The sequence below is a fragment of the Anomaloglossus baeobatrachus genome, chromosome 8, assembly GCF_048569485.1.
Source record: "Anomaloglossus baeobatrachus isolate aAnoBae1 chromosome 8, aAnoBae1.hap1, whole genome shotgun sequence".
NCBI classification, from domain to species: domain Eukaryota; kingdom Metazoa; phylum Chordata; class Amphibia; order Anura; family Aromobatidae; genus Anomaloglossus; species Anomaloglossus baeobatrachus.
In genome coordinates, this window is record NC_134360.1 from 167,520,763 (window position 1) to 167,544,749 (window position 23,987).

Genomic DNA, 23,987 nt, shown 5'->3' on the forward strand with positions numbered 1-23,987 from the left:
GATGTCCCTGAGAAGAGACGTACATGAAGGCCTCTTGAGTCTAATGTGCCCATTTTGAGGAAGTGGGTCTATTGTAGTATAGCCCTTTGGCAGGGCAGCCAAAAATTGGGAGGCTCCACGTTGTCCCTGGATAGAGACGTGCATGAGGGCCTGTAAACCTGAAGTGCCCATTGTAAGGAAGTGGGTCTATTGTAGTATAGCCCTTTGGCAGAGCAGCCAAAAATTGGGAGGCTCCACATTGTCCCTGGATAGAGACGTGCATGAGAGCCTGTAAACCTGAAGTGCCCATTGTAAGGAAGTGGGGCTATTGTAGTATAGCCCTTTGGCAGGGCAGCCAAAAATTGGGAGGCTCCACGTTGTCCCTGGATAGAGACGTGCATGAGGGCCTGTAAACCTGAAGTTCCCATTGTAAGGAAGTGGGTCTATTGTAGTATAGCCCTTTGGCAGGGCAGCCAAAAATTGGGAGGCTCCACGTTGTCCCTGGATAGAGACATGCATGAGGGCCTGTAAACCTGAAGTGCCCATTGTAAGAAAGTGGGTCTATTGTAGTATAGCCCTTTGGCAGGGCAGCCAAAAATTGGGAGGCTCCACATTGTCCCTGGATAGAGACGTGCATGAGGGCCTGTAAACCTGAAGTGCCCATTGTAAGGAAGTGGTTCTATTGTAGTATAGCCCTCTGGCAGGGAAGCCAAAAATTGGGAGGCTCCACGTTATCCCTGGATAGAGACGTGCATGAGGGCCTGTAAACCTGAAGTGCCCATTGTAAGGAAGTGGGTCTATTGCAGTATAGCCCTTTGGCAGGGCAGCCAAAAATTGGGAGGTTCCACATTGTCCCTGGATAGAGACGTGCATGAGGGCCTATAAACCTGAAGTTCCCATTGTAAGGAAGTGGGTCTATTGTAGTATAGCCCTTTGGCAGGGCAGCCAAAAATTGGGAGGCTCCACGTTGTCCCTGGATAGAGACGTGCATGAGGGCCTGTAAACCTGAAGTTCCCATTGTAAGGAAGTGGGTCTATTGTAGTATAGCCCTTTGGCAGGGCAGCCAAAAATTGGGAGGCTCCACGTTGTCCCTGGATAGAGACGTGCATGAGGGCCTGTAAACCTGAAGTGCCCATTGTAAGGAAGTGGGTCTATTGCAGTATAGCCCTTTGGCAGGGCAGCCAAAAATTGGGAGGCTCCACATTGTCCCTGGATAGAGACGTGCATGAGGGCCTATAAACCTGAAGTGCTGAAGTGCCCATTGTAAGGAAGTGGGTCTATTGTAGTATAGCCCTTTGGCAGGGCAGCCAAAAATTGGGAGGCTCCACGTTGTCCCTGGATAGAGACGTGCATGAGGGCCTGTAAACCTGAAGTGCACATTGTAAGGAAGTGGGTCTATTGTAGTATAGCCTTTTGGCAGGGCAGCCAAAAATTGGGAGGCTCCACGTTGTCCCTGGATAGAGACGTGCATGAGGGTCTGTAAACCTGAAGTGCCCATTGTAAGGAAGTGGGTCTATTGTAGTATAGCCCTTTGGCAGGGCACCCAAAAATTGGGAGGCTCCACGTTGTCCCTGGATAGAGACGTGCATGAGGGCCTGTAAACCTGAAGTGCCAATTGTAAGGAAGTGGGTCTATTGTAGTATAGCCCTTTGGCAGGGCAGCCAAAAATTGGGAGGCTCCACGTTGTCCCTGGATAGAGACGTGCATGAGGGCCTATAAACCTGAAGTGCCCATTGTAAGGAAGTGGGTCTATTGTAGTATAGCCCTTTGGCAGGGCAGCCAAAAATTGGGAGGCTCCACGTTGTCCCTGGATAGAGACGTGCATGAGGGCCTATAAACCTGAAGTGCCCATTGTAAGGAAGTGGGTCTATTGTAGTATAGCCCTTTGGCAGGGCAGCCAAAAATTGGGAGGCTCCACGTTGTCCCTGGATAGAGACGTGCATGAGGGCCTGTAAACCTGAAGTGCACATTGTAAGGAAGTGGGTCTATTGTAGTATAGCCTTTTGGCAGGGCAGCCAAAAATTGGGAGGCTCCACGTTGTCCCTGGATAGAGACGTGCATGAGGGCCTGTAAACCTGAAGTGCCAATTGTAAGGAAGTGGGCCTATTGTAGTATAGCCCTTTGGCAGGGCAGCCAAAAATTGGGAGGCTCCACGTTGTCCCTGGATAGAGACGTGCATGAGGGCCTGTAACCCTGAAGTGCCCATTGCAAGGAAGTGGGTCTATTGTAGTATAGCCCTTTGGCAGGGCAGCCAAAAATTGGGAGGCTCAACGTTGTCCCTGGATAGAGACGTGCATGAGGGCCTGTAAACCTGAAGTGCCCATTGTAAGGAAGTGGGTCTATTGTAGTATAGCCCTTTGGCAGGGCAGCCAAAAATTGGGAGGCTCCACATTAGGCTCCAGACCTGTTAGGCTCTTAGTGCGTCCGTGCTTGCATTTAAAAACCGCACGTGTGTGCCTGTTGGTGGCAGCGTTCAGGTGCACTTGTGTGCGTTTTGCACAAACTTGGATATAACGCACAAGTCTAGTGAATACACATCAGCACAGCATTGCAAAATGCACAAGGGCGTTGGCAACGAACAAGGAAGTGGACGTGATGGTGGTGCAGGCAGAGACCGAGGTCGTGTGCAAGCTCTAATTTCGCCACAACAAAGGGCCACATCTACTCGCTCGCACGTCCTGTCCCAAATTCTTGGGGACTGCAGCAGTACACCGCTCTTGAACCAAGACCAGTGTCAACAGGTTGTTAGTTGGATAGCGGATAATGCTTCCAGTCAGATTGGCACCACCACAAACACTCTGTCTTCCACACGGTCAAGTGTCAGTAGCCGTGATACTGCACCGCACATTTCAGAACCTGATCCTCCTTCCTACCACCAGGCCGAGTACACGTCCACAGACATTACTGATCCCACACTTGGACACTCGGAAGAGCTGTTCACGTTTCCATTCACACATTCTGGCCTCTCGCCAGCTCCTGTTGAAGTGGGCCATGACGAGATTGTATGTACAGATGCCCAAATATTTGAGCAGCCACATTCTCACAAAGTTTGCAACGTGTCTCAACAAGGGGTGGACGATGATGAGACACAATTGTCAGGAAGTCAGGAGGAGGAGCAGGGTGCGGAAGAGGAAGACGACGTGGTGGATGATCCAGTAACTGACCCAACCTGGCAGGAGGATATGCAGAGCGAGGACAGCAGTGCACAGGGGGAGGGAAGCGTAGCATCCCAACAGGCAGTAAGAAGCAGGGTGGTGGCCCCAGGCAGACGCCAGGCAACCGTTCCCCGGAACAACAACACGACACAAGGTGCCTGTACAAATGTTAGGTCTTCCCGAGTCTGGCAGTTTTTTAAGTTGGCTCCAGATGATTCTAAAAAGGCCATTTGCAACACCTGCCATGCCAGTATCAGCAGGGGTACCAAAACTAGCAACCTGACCACCACCAGCATGATCAGGCACATGTCAGCCAAGCACCCGACTTTGTGGGATGTACAACAGAGTCGAGGAGCAGTGCTTGCTGATGTCACTGCTACGTCTTTGCTTGTTGTGCATGCGAGCCAATCCCCTGTCCATGCTGCCCGCGAACAAGCCTCCTCCGGCCCTGCACCTGCAGTTGCCCACGCAGAAATAACACCATCATCAAGCACGTCCTTGTCCCAGCGCAGCATTCAGTTATCCATTCAGCAAACCTTTGAACGCAGGCGCAAATACACTGCCAACGCCCCACATGCCACACTTCTAAATGCTAACATTTCGCGACTGCTTGCACTGGAAATGTTGCTTTTTAGGCTGGTGGAGACAGAAGCATTCCGCGACCTGATGGCTGCAGCTGTCCCACGTTACTCGGTCCCCAGCCGCCACTATTTCTCCCGGTGTGCCGTCCCCGCATTGCATAACCACGTGTCACAAAACATCACACGTGCCCTGAACAACGCTGTTTCAGCCAAAGTCCACCTAACCACAGACACGTGGACAAGTGCATGTGGGCAAGGCCGCTACATCTCGTTGACGTCACACTGGGTTAATATTGTGGAAGCTGGGACCCAGTCTGAGCGAGGGACGGAAAACGTCCTTCCCACACCAAGTTTTGCAGGCCCTACCTCAGTCAGGGTTTCACCCACACTCTACAGCTCCGAAATGTCATGCTCCTCAGCCTCCTCCTCCTGCTGCGCATCCTCATCCACTTTACCCTCCACACCAGTCCCAAGCTGGAAGTGTCGCGGGCGGAGGAGGGGACGCTGCGCTCTCCCACTGCTCGGGTCCAGCTGCCGCTGCTCTACGGCTGCTGCTGCTCGGTGGCTCGAGCGATGGCCGGATCCCGAGGACTCGAGCGGCGCTCCTCGCCCGTGAGTGAAAAGGGGTGGTTTGAGTTTTGGGGATATTGTCCATGACGCCACCCACAGTTGTGGTGATTGTGTGGACACCACCGCTGCTCTGGACGGGGATCCCGGGAGCCTGTGACAGGGAGCAGCTTTGTTGTTATTTCTCCCCTCCGTGGGTAGGGGGGTTGGTTGTCCCGGGGCCCGGTGATGGGGTAGAGATGGATGACAGGCGGGTTGCGGAGCCTGATGAGGTGCAGGGTCGCAGGGGCAGCGCTGTGCCGCACGGCACGGAAGTACTCACTCAGCCCAATGATGATGACACAGTTCACGGTAAAACAAGCGGCTGGATGGACGGGTCCCTCGGACGGCTGCGGTTGTTCCTCCCTGCAGGTTAGTGATGACTGTCTCTCCCTGCACCTAAGTTCAGTGTTGGTAGCGATGGGTTCCCACCGGTAACCCGCTCCCTGACCTGGATATGGGCCGGAGGAGCCCCTTTTGCCCACAGGTGCTGGCCCTGGGAGACGGTTGCCCTTGGCATGGCGGTGTCTCCCCTTCACGGTTGGACGGTTGCCTTCTATCGGGACTTGGCTGTTTGGAAACCCGGAGGTCCCCTTCACTAACGGATTTGGCAAATTCACGGCGACTCCAAGCCTTGCCGGGATCCGAAAGGCCCCTGCCAATGGTGCTGGCTTCTCTTTGTATACCGGTCCGGTAACGCCGGGTCACCACCCATCCACGGTCCTTACGGCAGACTCCAATCGGCCTCCACTGCAGTCGGTCACCACATCCTGCCAACCTTGCTGTCCTGTCCGGGCCACACACCCGGACCAACTTCAGGCTCTTTGCTGTCACTATTCTCCTCTCTACTACTTTCCTCCTTCCACTTCCTTAGCTTAACTCTCACTGCCTGTGTTTTCCCTCCTCCAGGACTGTGAACTCCTTGGTGAGTGGAGACCAACCGCCTGCTCCACCCCCTGATGTGGACAACAGCCCCTGGGGAAGGCAACAAGGATTTTGTGTTTTGACTATGATGTGCCTGCAGGGAGTGTGGGGTGTGTAAGTGTTGTGCTTTGTGGCCCCTGGCTTGTCCAGGGCGACACAGAAACACTGCAGCACTACCTCGGCGAAGCGGCAACAGGCTGTGCTGAAGCTAATCTGCATAGGTGACAAACCCCACAATGCAGAAGAGCTGTGGACAGCTCTGAAACAGCAGGCAGATCACTGGCTCACACCTCTGAACCTAAAGCCAGGAAAGGTCGTGTGTGACAATGGCCGGAACCTGGTGGCGGCTTTGAGGCGAGGCCAGCTGACACATGGTCCATGCGTGGCCCATGTGCTCAACCTCGTGGTTCAGCGGTTTCTAAAGTCATACCCTGAGCTGTCTGATCTGCTGGTAAAAGTTCGCCGCCTGTCTGCACATTTTCGAAAGTCACCTACTGCTTCAGCCGGCCTTGCCGGCTTTCAGCGCCATTTGCATCTTCCGGCTCACAGACTGGTGTGATGTTCCCACACAATGGAATTCAACTCTGCACATGTTGGTCAGGATATGTGAGCAGAAGAGGGCAGTTGTTGAGTACCTGCATCACCTAAGCCGTAGGGAAATGGGTCAAACTCCACACATAACACCTGAGGAGTGGAGATGGATGTCTGACCTATGTACCATCCGCCAAAACTTTGAGGACTCCACCAAGATGGTGAGCGGCGATGACGACATTATTAGCGTCACCATACAGCTTCTCTGCCTTCTAAAATGGTCTCTGCTCAAAAACAAACATGATGCATTGCAGGCGGAGCGCGATGAGTTGGAGCAAGAAACAGTAGTGGGTGTGGGTGATAACACACAGCCCAGCCTCGTCTCATCACAACGTGCAGTGGAGGACTATGACGAGGAGGAGGATGAAGACATGGAGCAACTCTCCGGCCAAAATGAGGATATGACATGCAGTCATTTCCTCGGTTCAGCATGGCTGGCCAGAGGACAGGGTAGATGATGAGGAGGAGGAGGAGGAGGAGGACAGCATGTTCAGTCATCGTGTTGGTCAGGATACTGAAGTGATGGCTGTTAAGAGTCTGGCACACATGGCTGACTTTATGGTAAGCTGCCTGTCTCGTGACCCTCGTGTTAAGAACATCTTGGCCGACAATCATTACTGGTTGGTAACTAGAGATGAGCGAACCGGTCGCGGTTCGGCTCGAGGTCGGTTCGCCGAACGGGGGTCCCGTTCGAGTTCGGTTCGTCGAACGTTCGACGAACCGAACTAGAACCAATAGGCTATAATGGGAGGCAATCACAAACACATAAAAATGCATGATAAATGTACACAAACAGTTAATAAACATTGCCATAACACTTACCGGTCCCCGCGATCCCTCCTGCACTCTGTCTCCTGCCGCTATTCCATCCGATGATCGCTGAATCCTCCCGGTGACCGGCACTGCCAGCAGAGAAGCAGGACCTATCGTGACGTCAAAATAGCCATGTGACCAGTCACGTGGCTATTATCTCATTGGCTACAGACTGGTCACATGACTATGACACGTCATGTAGGACCTGCGAGTGCATCTCTCCGGTACACGGTGCACATTTGTGTATCGCCGTGTACCGGCGATATGCTCTAGCACACGGTCGACTCCCCGTTCCGTTAGGGACCGGCTGACACAGCCGGTCATTAACGGAGATCACCATTGCCATAGCAACGCAGTTAGCGGTGACGTCACCGCTAACCGCGGCTCCGGGAGCACTGTTGCTATGGTAACGTGTCTGTCAGCGTTACCGCTGTTACCGCTAGCAGCACTGATCACTCACGGAGTGAAGGCTGCACGCTGCTTCCCGATTGTAGTGAGGATTGTAGTGAGGATGAGGTGCCCCAGCCCATGATGGGCTGGTGCACCTCATCCTCACTACAATCGTCACTACTACTACACTAGTGAGGATTGTAGTGAGGATGAGGTGCCCCAGCCCATGATGGGCTGGTGCACCTCATCCTCACTACAATCGTCACTACTACTACACGAGTGAGGATTGTAGTGAGGATGAGGTGCCCCAGCCCATCAAGTAATGGGCTGGGGCACCTCATCCTCACTACAATCCTCACTACAATCCTGAAGTGCAGTTTCTTCAAATTCATTTAAAGGCACTTGGAACGCTGAAATTGCTGCTTATAATTTAAGCCTCTATTAAAAACCTCTTATCAGCGCTGGTTTATTGGGGATGACAGGGGGTAATAAAGATGGAGTCTCTAATGTGTCTGTGTATTTATTTCTATTAAAGTATTTTTTCTCTGTGTGGTGTCTTTTTTTTAACCCTTTATTGGAGATTCTTAATGGCCGGGTCAAACGTGCCTGACATTAAGAATCTCTGGCTTAATACTGGCTAGTAAAACAAAGCCAGTATTAACTCATGATTACCCAACAAGCCACCCGGCTCCAGGGCTGTTGGAAGAGTTGGATACAGCGCCAGATGATGGCACTTCTATGAGAGCGCCATTTTCTGGGACGGCTGCGGACTGAAATTCGCAGCAGAGGCGCCCAGAAACCTCGGGGTAACCTGTGCTGCGGATTCCAGTCCCCAGCTGCCTACTTGTACCCGGCTGGACACAAAAATGGGGCGAAGCCCATGTCATTTGTTTTTTAATTATTTCATGAAATAAGTGAAATAATTAAAAAAAAAAGGGCTTCCCTATATTTTTGGTTCCCAGCCGGGTACAAATAGGCAACTGGAGGTTGGAGGCAGCCCGTAGCTGCATGCTGTACCTGGCTAGCATACAAAAATATGGCGAAGCCAACGTCATTTTTTTGGTGGGCAAAAAACTTCTGCATACAGTCAAGGATGGAGTATGCTGAGCCTTGTAGTTCTGCAGCTGCTGTCTGCTCTTCTCCATACAGACACACAGCAGCTGCAGAACTACAAGGATCAGCATACTCAGCATACTCCATCCAGGACTGTATGCAGACGTTTTTCCCTGAAAAAATTATGTGGGCTTCGCCATATTTTTGTATGCTAGCCAGGTACAGCAGGCAGGTACGGCTGCCCCCAACCCCCAGTTGCCTATTTGTACCCGGCTGGGAACCAAAAATAAAGGGAAGCCCTTTTTTTATTATTTCATGAATTTCATGAAATAATTAGAAAACAAATGACGTAGGCTTCGCTTTATTTTTGTGTCCAGCCAGGTACATCTAGGCAGCTGGGGATTGGAATACGCAGCACAGGTTGGCCTGAGCTTTCTGGGCCCCACTGCTGCGAATTGCAGTCTGCAGCCGCCTCAGAAAATGGCACTTTCATAGAAGCGCCATCTTCTGGTGCTGTATCCAACTCTTCCAGCACCTGCCTGCTATACCTGGCTAGCATACAAAAATATGGCGAAGCTCATGTCCTTTTTTTGTATTTTTTTGGCCAAAAAATTAAAAAATGCTTCCCTGGATTTTCCATTGCCAGTGAAGGTAACACCAAGCAGTGGGGGTTAGCAGCCAGTAGCTGCTTGGATTACTCTTAGCTAGCAATACAAAAAATGCAGCGGGAGCCCATATATATTTTTTTAATTATTTATTTAAATAACTAAAAACAAAATGGGCTTCCCTGTATTTTGATTGCTGGACATCACAGTGCTGTAAAAATAAATCTTTAAAAAAAATGACATAGCGCTCCGCGGTATTTTTGATTCTCAGCGCAGATAAAGCAGACAGCTATGGGTTGCCACCCCCATCTGCCTGTCGTTACCTTGGTTGGCAATCAAAATACAGGGAAGCCCATTAATTTTTTCTATTTAAAAATTGTTAAAAAAAAAATGACGTTGGGTCCCCCCATTTTTGATAGCCAGCTAGGGTAAAGCAGACGTGTGTAGCCTGAAAACCACAGCTAGCAGCTTTACCGTGGTTGGGGATCCAATGTGGAGGTCCCCCCAGGCTCTTTTTTTATAATTATTTTATAAATATTAATAATTACACAAAAAAAGTAGGGTCCCCTCCAAATTGGATCACCAGCCAAGGTAAAGCGGACAGCTGTGGTCTGGTATTCTCAGGGTGGGAAGGTCCATAGTTATTGGGCCTTCACAGCCTAAAAATAGCAGGCCGCAGGCACCCCAGACGTGGCGCATCCACTAGATGCGCCAATCCTGGCGCTTCACCCCAGCTCATCCCGTGCCCTGGTGCAGTAGCAAACGGGGTAATAAATCGGGTTGATACTAGCTGTAAAGTCACCTGAGATCAAGCCCAGCAGTTTGTGATGTCATGGCGTCTATTAGATACCCAACATCATAAACTGTCAGTACTAACAAAAACAAAAAATCGACAAAAGAAATTTATTTGAAAAAACAGTCCCCAAAACATTTCCTCTTTCACCAATTTATTGAAAGAAAAAAAATAAAGGGGTCCCACGATGACTCTGGACCGTCTAGAATATGGGGGGGAGACACTCAGGGAACGTATCCCCCATTTTCTAGGAGTGCGGACCCTTCATGTGAGGAGTGTGGGTGCAATGAATCTGCACTCACTCTCCCCGGGTCCACAGCAGCAGAGTCCATGTCGTAATGGTTGCTACCAAAGCTGCAATGCCCTGCTCATGAGGTAAGGGCATGCCTAATCAGGAGAACTACTGTAGAGGAAGCTCTGCTCACTGGTATATAGGTGCTCAAAGGTAATAATAGATAAAATTAGTGAGTAACCTCGGCACTCTAAATCTCCCAGACTAAGTCAGTAAATCACAACGGATAGTAATGCAAAATCACTCTTTATTGGTCCGTATTAAGAAAAAAAAAATTTTCATAAGCATATATGTTTTTGTCCAAAACAAGTTACAAATGACGTTTCGGCCTGAGCCTTCGTCAGATTGGACTTATCTGCATGTAATCATGAAAAATGACAATAATCAGTATCACATAAGAGTGAGAGAACAATAACATAAACTCGAACAATGTAGAAGTACAATTGGGATGCAGCAAAAAAATTGCAACACAGCAAGAAATGAAACACATGATACAAATGTCATAATACAGTACAAGGACAATATAGTAATGACAAATATGGGGTCAGAGTAAGCTTAGACAGCTCTGGTACGAAAGAGATGTCAATCATAAAGTAACATGTGCAGTAGGTGTAGAGCTACACTATGCATGGCAGAGCTAATGGGTAGACCGACCATAGAAAAAGAACGGAGAAAAAGTGGAGAAAAAGTGGAGAAAAAGTGGAGAAAAAGTGGAGAAAAAGTGGAGAAAAAAAGGAGAAAAAATGTAGAAAAAGTGGAGAAAAAGTGGAGAAAAAGTGCAGAAAAAATGGAGAAAAAATGTAGAAAAAGTGGAGAAAAAATGTAGAAAAAGTGTAGAAAAAGTGTAGAAAAAGTGGAGAAAAAAATGGAGAAAAAGTGGAGAAAAAGTGGAGAAAAAATGGAGAAAAAGTGGAGAAAAAATGTAGAAAAAGTGGAGAAAAAGTGGAGAAAAAGTGGAGAAAAAATGTAGAAAAAGTGGAGAAAAAATGTAGAAAAAGTGGAGAAAAAGTGGAGAAAAAGTGGAGAAAAAGTGGAGAAAAAATGGAGAAAAAGTGGAGAAAAAGTGGAGAAAAAGTGGAGAAAAAATGGAGAAAAAGTGGAGAAAAAGTGGAGAAAAAGTGGAGAAAAAATGGAGAAAAAGTGGAGAAAAAGTGGAGAAAAAGTGGAGAAAAAATGGAGAAAAAGTGGAGAAAAAATGGAGAAAAAGTGGAGAAAAAGTGGAGAAAAAGTGGAGAAAAAGTGGAGAAAAAATGGAGAAAAAGTGGAGAAAAATTGGAGAAAAAGTGGAGAAAAATGTAGAAAAAGTAAAAAAAAGTGGAGAAAAAGTGGAGAAAAAATGGAGAAAAAGTGGAGAAAAAGTGGAGAAAAAGTGGAGAAAAAGTGGAGAAAAAATGGAGAAAAAGTGGAGAAAAAATGGAGAAAAAGTGGAGAAAAAATGGAGAAAAAGTGGAGAAAAATGTAGAAAAAGTAAAAAAAAAGTGGAGAAAAAGTGGAGAAAAAATGGAGAAAAAGTGGAGAAAAAGTGGAGAAAAAGTGGAGAAAAAGTAAAGAAAAAGTGGAGAAAAAGTGGAGAAAACGTGGAGAAAAAATGGAGAAAAAGTGGAGAAAAAGTGGAGAAAAAATGTAGAAAAAGTGGAGAAAAAGTGGAGAAAAAGTGGAGAAAAAATGGAGAAAAAGTGGAGAAAAAGTGGAGAAAAAATGGAGAAAAAGTGGAGAAAAAATGTAGAAAAAGTGGAGAAAAAGTGGAGAAAAAGTAGAGAAAAAGTGGAGAAAAAATGGAGAAAAAGTGGAGAAAAAGTGGAGAAAAAGTGGAGAAAAAATGGAGAAAAAATGGAGAAAAAGTGGAAAAAAATGGAGAAAAAGTGGAGAAAAAATGGAGAAAAAGTGGAGAAAAAGTGGAGAAAAAGTGGAGAAAAAATGTAGAAAAAGTGGAGAAAAAATGTAGAAAAAGTGTAGAAAAAGTGTAGAAAAAGTGGAGAAAAAAATGGAGAAAAAGTGGAGAAAAAGTGGAGAAAAAGTGGAGAAAAAATGGAGAAAAAGTGGAGAAAAAATGTAGAAAAAGTGGAGAAAAAGTGGAGAAAAAGTGGAGAAAAAATGTAGAAAAAGTGGGGAAAAAATGTAGAAAAAGTGGAGAAAAAGTGGAGAAAAAGTGGAGAAAAAGTGGAGACAAAGTGGAGAAAAAGTGGAGAAAAAGTGGAGAAAAAGTGGAGAAAAAATGGAGAAAAAGTGGAGAAAAAGTGGAGAAAAAGTGGAGAAAAAATGGAGAAAAAGTGGAGAAAAAGTGGAGAAAAAGTGGAGAAAAAATGGAGAAAAAGTGGAGAAAAAATGGAGAAAAAGTGGAGAAAAAGTGGAGAAAAAGTGGAGAAAAAATGTAGAAAAAGTGGAGAAAAATTGGAGAAAAAGTGGAGAAAAATGTAGAAAAAGTAAAAAAAAAGTGGAGAAAAAGTGGAGAAAAAATGGAGAAAAAGTGGAGAAAAAGTGGAGAAAAAGTGGAGAAAAAGTGGAGAAAAAGTGGAGAAAAAGTGGAGAAAAAATGGAGAAAAAGTGGAGAAAAAATGGAGAAAAAGTGGAGAAAAAATGGAGAAAAAGTGGAGAAAAATGTAGAAAAAGTAAAAAAAAAGTGGAGAAAAAGTGGAGAAAAAATGGAGAGAAAGTGGAGAAAAAGTGGAGAAAAAGTGGAGAAAAAGTGGAGAAAACGTGGAGAAAAAATGGAGAAAAAGTGGAGAAAAAGTGGAGAAAAAATGTAGAAAAAGTGGAGAAAAAGTGGAGAAAAAGTGGAGAAAAAATGGAGAAAAAGTGGAGAAAAAGTGGAGAAAAAATGGAGAAAAAGTGGAGAAAAAATGTAGAAAAAGTGGAGAAAAAGTGGAGAAAAAGTGGAGAAAAAGTGGAGAAAAAATGGAGAAAAAGTGGAGAAAAAGTGGAGAAAAAGTGGAGAAAAAATGGAGAAAAAATGTAGAAAAAGTGGAAAAAAATGGAAAAAAAAGTGGAGAAAAAATGGAGAAAAAGTGGAGAAAAAGTGGAGAAAAAGTGGAGAAAAAATGTAGAAAAAGTGGAGAAAAAATGTAGAAAAAGTGGTGAAAAAGTGGAGAAAAAGTGGAGAAAAAGTGGAGAAAAAATGTAGAAAAAGTGGAGAAAAAGTGGAGAAAAAATGGAGAAAAAGTGGAGAAAAAATGGAGAAAAAGTGGAAAAAAATGGAGAAAAAGTGGAGAAAAAATGGAGAAAAAGTGGAGAAAAAGTGGAGAAAAAGTGGAGAAAAAGTGGAGAAAAAATGTAGAAAAAGTGGAGAAAAAGTGGAGAAAAAGTGGAGAAAAAGTGGAGAAGTGGAGAAGTGAAGAAGAAGTGGAGAAGAAGTGGAGAAGTGTTTGTTCATGCCAGATGGGAGATAAATAATTTTTTACCGGCGCTGTCATTTACTGTAACGTGATCATCGGTGTACGCTGTATACCTGTGATCACGTGAGCGGGGACCGGAAAAACCGTCCTGAATCATGATCTCCAGGGTCTCAGCTAGCCCTGAAACCCGGGAGATTTTCTGACGCTGGGGGGCGTTATTCACTTATTTCTGCCTGCTGTTTATAAACGGCAGATCAGAATAAGGCTACATTAACACGACCGATCCATTTTTGTGGTCTGCAAAAAACAGTCCGTTTTTTTTCACGGGTGCATCCGTGTGGCATCCGTTTTCGTTCCGTAGACGGTCCGTATGTCATCTGTTTGTCATCCGTGTGCCTTCCATTTTTTTTGTGTACTGCAAAAAAACTGAATGAGGGTAAATGCATAAATTTACCCAGGATCCATAGCTTCATCCTACATGAGGCGGTCACATGTTCACTCCAGTGCCATTTTCTACTGCTTTTCACAGCGTAGAGCGCTCTGGTGATTTTCTTGTGCTTGTGCACTTCATATCAGTCTTTTCTGTCATTATAATGGCAAAAAGACACATAATATCCCACTCTCCTGCATTTTGTAATTTTGCACCCTTTGGTGCCTTTCATGTGGCACTAAGGGGTGCTTAGCTTTGTATTTAGCCAAAAAAATGAAAAAAAAAAATGACGTAGGGTTCCCCCTATTTTTGTAGCCAGCTAGGGTAAAGCAGACGGCTGCAGCCTGCAGACCACAGCTGGCAACTTCACCTTGGCTGGTAATCCAAAACTGAGGGCACCCCACGCTGTTATTTTAAATTAAATAAATAATTTTAAAAAAAAAACACGTAGGGGTCCCCCAAAATTGGATCACCAGCCAAGGTAAAGCAGACAGCTGGGGCCTGATATTTTCAGACTAGGGAGGTCCATGGTTATTGGACTCTCCTCAGCCTAAAAATAGTAGGCCGCAGCCGCCCCAGAAGTGGCGCATCCATTAGATGCGCCAATCCTGGTGCTTCGCCCCAGCTCATCCCGCGCCCTGGTGCGGTGGCAAACGGGGTAATATATGGGGTTAATACCAGATGTGTAATGTCACCTGGCATCAAGCCCTGGGGTTGGTGAGGTCAGGCGTCTATCAGATACCCGACATCACCAACCCAGTCAGTAATAAAAAAAAATAGACGACAAACACATTTTTATTTGAAAAAACACTCCCCAAAACATTCCCTCTTTAACCAATTTATTAGAAAGAAAAACAAATCCAGGTCTGGTGTAATCCAAGGGGTTGCCATGACGATCCACACTGTCCCAGTCAATGAAGAGCAGGATGTTCCCCATTGGCTGGGAGAGCAGTGCAGTGACCTGAGCTAACATCAATGGGTCAGCCCAGGTCACTGCAGGGGATGACAAGTGCTGCTGTCAGCGAGGTACATTACCTGCGCTGATCTCCAGCACACTGACAGCCCCTGTCACTGAGTTCAATGACCGGCGCCTTCACACCAAGTATCGCGAGAGGCCCGTGACGTCACCGCTAGTCAGTCTCGGGTCGGAAGCGAGAGGTGATGTGACAAGCGGCGGCCATGGAGGACAGTGACAGCGCTGAGGTCGGGATGGCAGGACGTCATCACCGCAGGTAAGCCGAGCGGGACCATGTGTGTGTGTGTGTGTGTGTGTGTGTGTGTGTGTGTATGTGTGTGTATGTATGTATGTGTACATGCCGCGGGCAGGAGGGGGCGGAGCGAGCTGAGCGGGGAAAGTGTGGGCTTCCTGCACGTAACTAGGATAAACATCGGGTTACTAACCAAAGCGCTTTGGTTGGATACCCGATGTTTATCTTGGTTACCAGCTTCTGGCAGGCTGCCAGCGATGGCTCCTGCACACTGTAGCTGTAAAAAGCCCTGCTTTTTGCTTCTAGAACCGTTCTCGAACGTATCTAGAACTTTTGCAAAAAGCTCGAGTTCTAGTTCGATCTCGAACAGCCCCCAAAATCACTCGAGCCTAGAACTGGAGAACCTCAAACCTAGAACCGCGCTCAACTCTATTGGTAACACTGTTAGACCCACGCTAAAAGGATAACTTTATGTCTCTTATTCCCGAGGCGGAGAGGTCAGGCAAAATGCAGCAGTTCCAGAAGGCCATAGTCACGGAAGTAGGCAAAGCATTCCCCTCACAAAACGCTAGCGGCATAGGTCAGGAATCAGTGGACAACCAAGGCGTACAGCCGAGAGGGGCACAAGTCCAATCCGCCAGAGGTAGGGGAACAGTCTTTAAGATGTGGGACAGTTTTCTCAGCCCCTCACATACCACAGCCCCTGAGGTGCGGGGTAGTGCCACAAGAAATCCTAAGTTTGCCCAGATGCTCAAGGAGTACCTTGCAGATCAAACAACTGTACTCCGACATTCCTCTGTGCCTTACAATTAATGGGTATCCAAGCTGGACACGTGGCATGAATTGGCTCTCTACGCCTTGGAAGTCCTGGCCTGCCCTGCCGCTAGCGTTTTGTCAGAGCGTGTTTTTAGTGCCACAGGTGGAATCATTACAGATAAACGCACCCGCCTGTTACACGTCATGGCTCTCTTGTTGCAAGGAATGAGGTGGTCCCCCATTCCTTATCGGCCACGAGCCCTACTGCTCAGCAGCACCAAAGGTCTGGGAGACTGTGCAGTCTGCAGGAGTTGCCTTCTCTGAGACACAGCAGAAGGGTGACACCTAGTGGTTCTCCCCTTGCAGGGAATGGAGCGGTCTTCCATCCCTTGCCTGCCACGAGCTCTCCTGCTCAGCATCATGGAGGCTCTGGGAAGTTGCGCAGTGTGCAAAGAATAGATGCTCAGGGAAGCAGCAAGACTTCCCATGTCTCTGCACATTGTGAAACCGGGGATCCCGCCTTTATGACCCAGAGGCAGGAGGATGAGCATGTGCTCCACGTGACGTCTTCTGATTCGCTCACTGATATCACACGGCCCCATGACGAGGCTGGTGATGTGCTGAATCCTGACTGGCTGGGCCAGGACGTCACTAACCCTGATTGAGTCACGCCCGCCCTTGGGTGGAGCTACACCTCCTTAAAAGCTCCCCCTGCCATCATGGCGGTGCGCGACCGTCCTTCTATGTTTGGATGTCTGGCAGCGTGCTGCCACGCCACTGTACAGACGTCATTGTCTTTCGTGGGCTTTGCCCCTGCTGCTCAGGCAGCACCTGGTTTGCAGGCCGTGTTCCTGCCTTGCTGCTCCGGCAGTATCTCCTTCAACAGGCCGTGTTCTGTCCCAGGTGAGCTCCTCGAGTCTCCACCGGACTCACCTGGTTATTGAAAGCACACGTGCGTGGGCACCTCTGTGCTACCCTCGTGCCATATCCTGTGACTCCCGCTGGCACACGTGCGTAGGCACCTCTGTGCGTCCCCGTGCAACAGGTACACCGTACGAGAAGCCCCGAGCCATACAACCCTCACGGGTTAGGGCGGACCGGTGTACATAGATCGTCTGTGATGTTCCAGACGATCACTAGTAGCAACCCTCTCACTGTTTCCTGACCATAGCAGCGGTCCCTTACACCGCACAGTGGACCTTGACCGGCGGAAGCTGTCCATTTCCCATCTTGGCACGCTTCCCCGGGTCCCCCTCGTAACACCCGCCTGTCAACTGAAAATGCTGACAGGCTGACTCTGATCAAGATGAACAAGGGTTGGATTGGGCCAGACTTCACCACACCACCAGCAAATGACAGCGGAATTTAAAGTTTGTAACGGGAATTTGCCATGTACCTCCACTCACCCATGATAACACACTTCTGGACTTTGGCTAATCGCTGGACTGCTCCTCCTTCTCCTCATGCGCCATCATGATGACCATTACAATAGTTAGGCCGTTGTTTCAGGTATACCCCCAGTGGTAAATTTTTTCGCCCATTCTTTCAGAATGGGCATTACAACGACGGGAGACCTGCTCCTTTGCAATGGGAACAATGTTTTGAGGCCCTCATGCACATCTCTATCCAGGGACAATGGGGAGCTTCCAAATTTTTGGCTGCCCTGCCTAAGGGCTATACTACAATAGACCCACTTCCTTACAATGGGCACTTCAGGTTTACAGGCCATCATGCACATCTCTATCCAGGGACAATGTGGAGCCTCCAAATTTTTGGCTGCCCTGCTTAAGGGCTATACTACAATACACCCACTTCCTTACAAAGGGCACTTCAGGTTTACAGGCCATCATGCACGTCTCTATCCAGGGACAATATGGAGCCTGACGCTGCCACCGACAGGCACACACGTGCGGTTTTTAAATGCAAGCACGGACGCACTAAGAACCTAACAGGTTTTTAGGAGCGACAATTAATGAGAAGTCTGACACTATCAGACACTGCTGACTGACGTGTATTATACACTAGACTTGTGCGTTATATAATAGTTTGTGCAAAGCGTGCACCTGTACGCTGCCACCGACAGGCACACACGTGCGGTTTTTAAATGCAAGCACGGACGCACTAAGAACCTAACAGGTTTTTATGAGCGACAATTACTGAGAAGTCTGACACTATCAGGACTGTTTTAGACTGTGTACACCAGCCCCAGATATGATGAAGGCTGGTATACGGTCACCACTAGGAATGGCTATATAGCCTGCCTGCCTGTATACTGCTACAATAGTCCTGACAAGGACTCTTCTGGTCACTAGCCTGTATTCCGACCTGGCTATACCCTGCCTGTATACAGCAACAATAGTCCTGAGAAGGACTCTGCTACTGTACTCCGACCTGGCTATACCCTGCCTGCCTGTATACAACTATAATAGTCCTGAGAAGGACTTCTGGTCACACTGTTTGCAGCCCTGCTACGGAAATAACTATAAAGGGCCGCAAACCTTTCCCTGAAGCATTAACACTCTCCCTGCACTGACTGTCTGGATGGCTGTGTGCAGAGCACAGCGCGCCCACCGGTATAAAGGCTCGGTCACGCTGTGCAGGCCGGCCAAATCACTGCAATTCTAAACTAACAGGGCTGTGGCATTGCAGTGGTCTGCCAGCCAATCCCTGCATGAGGGCTGGCTCTCAAAAGAGCGCCAACATGCAAGGATGAAGACCACGAGTACAGCACGAATATCGCGAAATTACTCGGTCCCCGCCAAGTAGCCCGAGTACAGTGATACTCGTGCGAGTACCGAGTAGTAACAAGCATACTCGCTCATCACTACTAGCGACCAATCAGTCATGATTAAGTAAGAATGACACCACTGGACACTTTAAAAGGAGGCTGGTCCTTGGTATCATTGTTTCTCTTCAGTTAACCATGGTTATCTCTAAAGAAACACGTGCAGCCATCATTGCTCTGCACAAAAATGGCCTAACAGGGAAGAGTATCGCAGCTACAAAGATTGCACCTCAGTCAACAATCTATCGCATCATCAAGAACTTCAAGGAGAGAGCTTCCATTGTTGCCAAAAAGGCACCAGGGCGCCCAAGAAGGACCAGCAAACGCCAGGACCGTATCTTAAAACTGTTTCAGCTGCGGGATCGGACTACCAGCAGTGCTGAGCTAGTTCAGCCATGGCAGCAGGCTGGTGTGAGTGCTTCTGCACGCACTGTGAGACAGAGACTGCTTGAGCAAGGCCTGGTTTCAAGGAGGGTAGCAAAGAAGCTACTTCTCTCTAGAAAAAACATCAGGGACCGACTGATATTCTGCAAAAGGTACAGGGAGTGGACTGCTGAGGACTGGGGTAAAGTCATTTTCTCAGATGAATCCCCTTTTCAATTGTTTGGGACATCTGGAAAACAGCTTATTAGTAGAAGAAGAGGTGAGCGCTACCACCAGTCTTGTCTCATGCCAACTGTTAAGCATCCTGAAATGATTCATGTGTGGGGTTGCTTCTCAGCCAAGGGAATCGGTTTACTCACAGTCTTGCCTAAAAACACAGCCATGAATAAAGAATGGAACCAGAATGTCCTGAAAGAGCAACTTCTCCCAACTGTCCAAGAGCAGTTTGGCGCCCAACAATGCCTTTTCCAGCATGATGGAGCACCTTGCCATAAAGCAAAGGTGATCACTAAATGGCCCATAGAACAAAACATAGAGATTTTGGGTCCATGCCCTGGAAACTCCCCAGATCTTAATCCCATTGAGAACTTGTGGGCAATCATCAAGACATGGATGGACAAACAAAAACCAACAAATTATGGCAAAATGCAAGCATTGCTTATGCAAGAATGGACAGCTATCAGTCAGGATTTGGTCCAGAAGTTGATTGAGAGCATGCCAGGGAGAATTGCAGAGGTCCTGAAGAAGAAGGGTCAACACTGCAAATATTGATTTGCTGCATTAACTCATTCTAACTGTCAATATAACCTTGTGGTACTCATAATATGATTGCAATTATATTTCTGTATGTGATGTAAACATCAGACAAACACAATTAAAAACCAGAGGGCAACAGATCATGTGAAAATATAATTTTGGTGTCATTCTCAAAACTTTTGGCCATGACTGTAACTCCGGCCTTACTTTACTGTTCTCCACTTCTACTGGAGGCTAATGGGACTCCTCAAACTGACTTATTGGGTTATTTTTCTGTGTATGTGCTCACGCTAATGACTATAGATTTGTATGCTGTGCGAAATGAAAGGAAGTTCTTTTATTAGAATTTCAGACATAGTACACCAGAATAAAGGCCAAGAATGCACTAAAAAGTTTGTCTGAAATGTTCTTTCCAGCCACGGATCTCTGAGTCATTTGATATCAAATCATTAAACATTCAGTAACTAACCCTCTCTGAGTATCAAAGTAAGAAATTGTGGAGACAGACTTGTGACCTACAGAGGTGCAACCTGCCAGAAGTCTGATTAGAACAGTACAATTCTATGAACCCCAGATATTAAAATGTAAGTGGCTGATCTGAGGAAAAATCTGACCCACAAGGAGAAAATGAAGACTCGGTAAACTTAGCTAACTTGTCATGAAGAGAATAATAGGCTACCAGCATTGTGAGAAAGACTCAGATGTGCATAATAAGTCTAAAGCTGGTGTCACACTAAACGACAGCGACAACGACGTCGCTGTTACGTCACCATTTTCGGTGACGTAACAGCGACCTTGTAAGTCGCTGTTATGATCGCTGCTTAGCTGTCAAACACAGCAGAAGCAGCGATCATAACGTCGCTGTGCTACATGTGCAGAGAGCAGGGAGCCGCGCTTAGCGCTGGCTCCTTGCTCTCCTAGGTACAGTACACATCGGGTTAATTAACCCGATGTGTGCTGCAGCTACATGTCACAGTGCAGAGAGCAGGGAGCCGCGCGCACTGCTTAGCGCTGGCTCCTTGCTCTCCTTGCTACAGTATGCATCGGGTTAATTACCCGATGCATACTGCAGCCACATGTCACAGTGCAGGAGCCGGCACTGGCAGCAAGAGCGGAGGCTGGTAACCAGCGTAAACATCGGGTAACCAGGGAAAGGTCTTCCCTTGGTTACCCGATGTTTACGCTGGTTACAGCTTACCGCAGCTGCCAGTGCCGGCTCCTGATCGCTTCATTTCGTCGCTCTCTCGCTGTCACACACAGCGATGTGTGTGTCACAGCGGGAGAGTGACGACCAAAAAATGAAGCTGGACATTCAGCAACGACCGGCGACCTCACAGCAGGGGCCAGGTCGTTGCTGGATGTCACACACAGCGACAGCGACGGGACGTCGCTGCAACGTCACAGAAAATGGTGACGTAGCAGCGACGTCGTTGTCGTCGTCGTTATGTGTGACACCAGCTTTAGTTAAATCCACAGAGAATGAATGCAAATGTCATTGTGCAGGATCAGTCATAGCATGCAAGATAAACTTGGTTGAGTGACTTAAGTTAGGGTACCTTCACACTTTAGCGATGCAGCAGCGATCCGACCAGCGATCTGACCTGGTCAGGATCGCTGCTGCATCGCTACATGGTCACTGGTGAGTTGTCAAACAGGCAGATCTCACCAGCGACCAGTGAACAGCCCCCAGCCAGCAGCGACGTGCAAGCGACGCTGCGCTTGCACGGAGCCGCCGTCTGGAAGCTGCGGACACTGGTAACTAAGGTAAACATCGGTTATGGTTACCCGATGTTTACATTAGTTCCCAGCGCACACCGCTTAGCTGTGTGTGCAGGGAGCAGGGAGCCGCGCACACGGAGCGCTGGCTCCTTGCTCTCCTAGCTACAGTACACATCGGGTTAATTAACCCGATGTGTAATGCAGCTACATGTGCAGAGAGCAGGGAGCCGCGCACACTGCTTAGCGCTGGCTCCTTGCTCTCCTAGCTACAGTACACATCGGGTTAATTAACCCGATGTGTACAGCAGCTACATGTGCAGAGAGCCGGAGGCGGCAGCACAGGCAGCGTGAGAGCTGCGGAGGCTGGTAACTAAGGTAAATATCGGGTAACCACCTTGGTTACCCGATGTTTATCTTAGTTACCAGCCTCCGCAGCTGCCAGACGCCGGCTCCTGCTCCCTGCTCGCTTCATTTGTCGCTCTCTCGCTGTCACACACAGCGATCTGTGTGTCACAGTGGGAGAGCGCCTTTGAAGAAAACGAACCAGGGCTGTGTGTAACGAGCAGCGATCTCAAAACAGGGGCCAGATCGCTGCTCAGTGTCACACACAGCGAGATCGCTAATGAGGTCACTGCTGCGTCACAAAAAGCGTGACTCGGCAGCGATCTCGGCAGCGAGCTCGCTGTGTGTGAAGCACCCCTTAAAGTCAGACCCACATTAAGTGAATGCTGTAGACACTTGGAATAATCGAGAGTTATCTGTCCACTCCCTCCAATTATCATTTACAAGGAACTGACATTGTCTACTGTACCAATGGCACCGACGTAATTGGTCTCTCAAATTACCTTCTTTATACTATGAACTACTACTTGGGTTCATCTTGTCCATGACAAGTAGGTGATAAGGAAAGCTCTTTCAAACTGAGTGGTGAACAAGTGTATATAAGTTGACTTGTATGTATAGATCCTAATAGATGCAAGACTTTGTATGATTCAGAAGAAAGGTATAATGTGGAAAAATGGAAGGCTATCATAAAAATAAAATTAAAGTGGTGTCAGTCAGCAGACAGATACGAGGACTGGAGGGAAGGGAATGTACAAAAAAGAAAAAAAATGCAAGGTAAGACTTTGTTCCATGCCGTGACTATTCCTCTTAATCACCCTACTGTCCTAAGTCAGGCATGCTCTTACTTGGGTTGGTGTGGGTGATGCAGAGTGTATGAGCTGACAAATAAGGAGCAATGTGTAGAGATGGTCAGGTCTGAGTATGTGGAAAGAAGGTCTGAAAAAAATGGAAAAAAAGGTCTAAGTAAATAAAAAAAGTGGATTATAGTTGGTTTTACATGGATAGTAAATAATCACTTTTTGTCCAACCAAGAGTTAATATGTTCTACTTGTAAAACGTAGCTAGAATGTGATTAGTCTGATGGAAAGGAATGTGTTAATTGGAGAATATGGTAATGTTTATTGTTAATTGTTAGAAAAAGGAAGTGTTGGAATTTTTAGGCAAATTGTAATGTTTTTGCTTTTGCAAGTATAATGTGTGATATTTTGAGAGGGACGTACTGTATGATACATATATATATACATTTTATATGCTGGTTTGTGATTGTTGATGAGTGCAAACAATTTCATGGTCAGTCTGTGTGAAACAAAGTTTCATCATATGTCTGGATGGAAAGATTTATCTTTCTTTGTAGATTAATAAATTGTGTAGTGTTGTGTTTTCCCTGTGTTAATTTGATCCAAAAAAATCTTAAATTAGCATACATATCACAAATTGTCAAAGTCCATATGAATTTCATGAAGGCTTTTAGGCTATGTGCCCACGTTGCGTTTTTACCTGCGTTTCCGCAGAGTTTTGAACTGCAACGTTATAATGCCAAAAGGCATGCGTTTTGATTTTCCTGCAAAGTCTATGGGAAATAGGGATTTTTTTGCGCGCACTTTGCTGTTAAAAACGCAGCGTTTAATTTGCATATTTTTGGGCAAAAACTCAGCGTTTAAAGAAGCAGCATGTCAATTGTTTTTGCCTTTTGGGCAGCGTTTTGCTAACATTGAAGTCAATGAGAAGTTGCAAAACGCAAGCAATATCAAAATTCTTGCGTTTTACATGCTTTTTTGCTGCTGAAAACATGCGTTTTGGACCAATTAATTGCATGCGTCTTTGGGAAAATATTAATGGCATGATATGTCCCTTTACACACACACATAATCCGACAATTATTTTTAAGAAAATCCCTAAATAAATGTAATTGTATGCATAATTATGATCACAAACTTATAATTTTCATAAAAAAAGCCATTTTTGATTGATAATAATTTAGATATTTGTTATCATTTTTTTCATAGTGTTTGAATGTTTAAACTTTATTTAGTAGTAGCTTTGTATTCAAAACGCATCTGACTTTAAGCAATGGAAAAGCATGTAAATCGCGCTAAAACGCGGCTAAAACGCGGTAAATACGCACGCGTATTTATCGCGTTTTTGTGGTCAAAACCAACTTTGGCACAAACCATTTCTGCCAGAGGATGTGTTTAGAACTGCAACTAACTTGACGCAAAGTGTGCACATAGCCTAAGAAAAATGAAAAATTGTCTAAATAAATGGATGGAATGTGTGAAGTAAAAATGTATGAACTGGTCATAATTTAATTACTATATACTTTTGAGCAATTACAGCACTCCTACAGTATATAGATGCACGGATAGAGTCCTAACCCAAAAATATCAAGTGATAAAATAATCTAGCACTCAGTAGGGCTTGAAGATATAATTTATGAATCTGATAAATAATGTATACATCTCAATGACTTTTATCAGACATACACAAAAT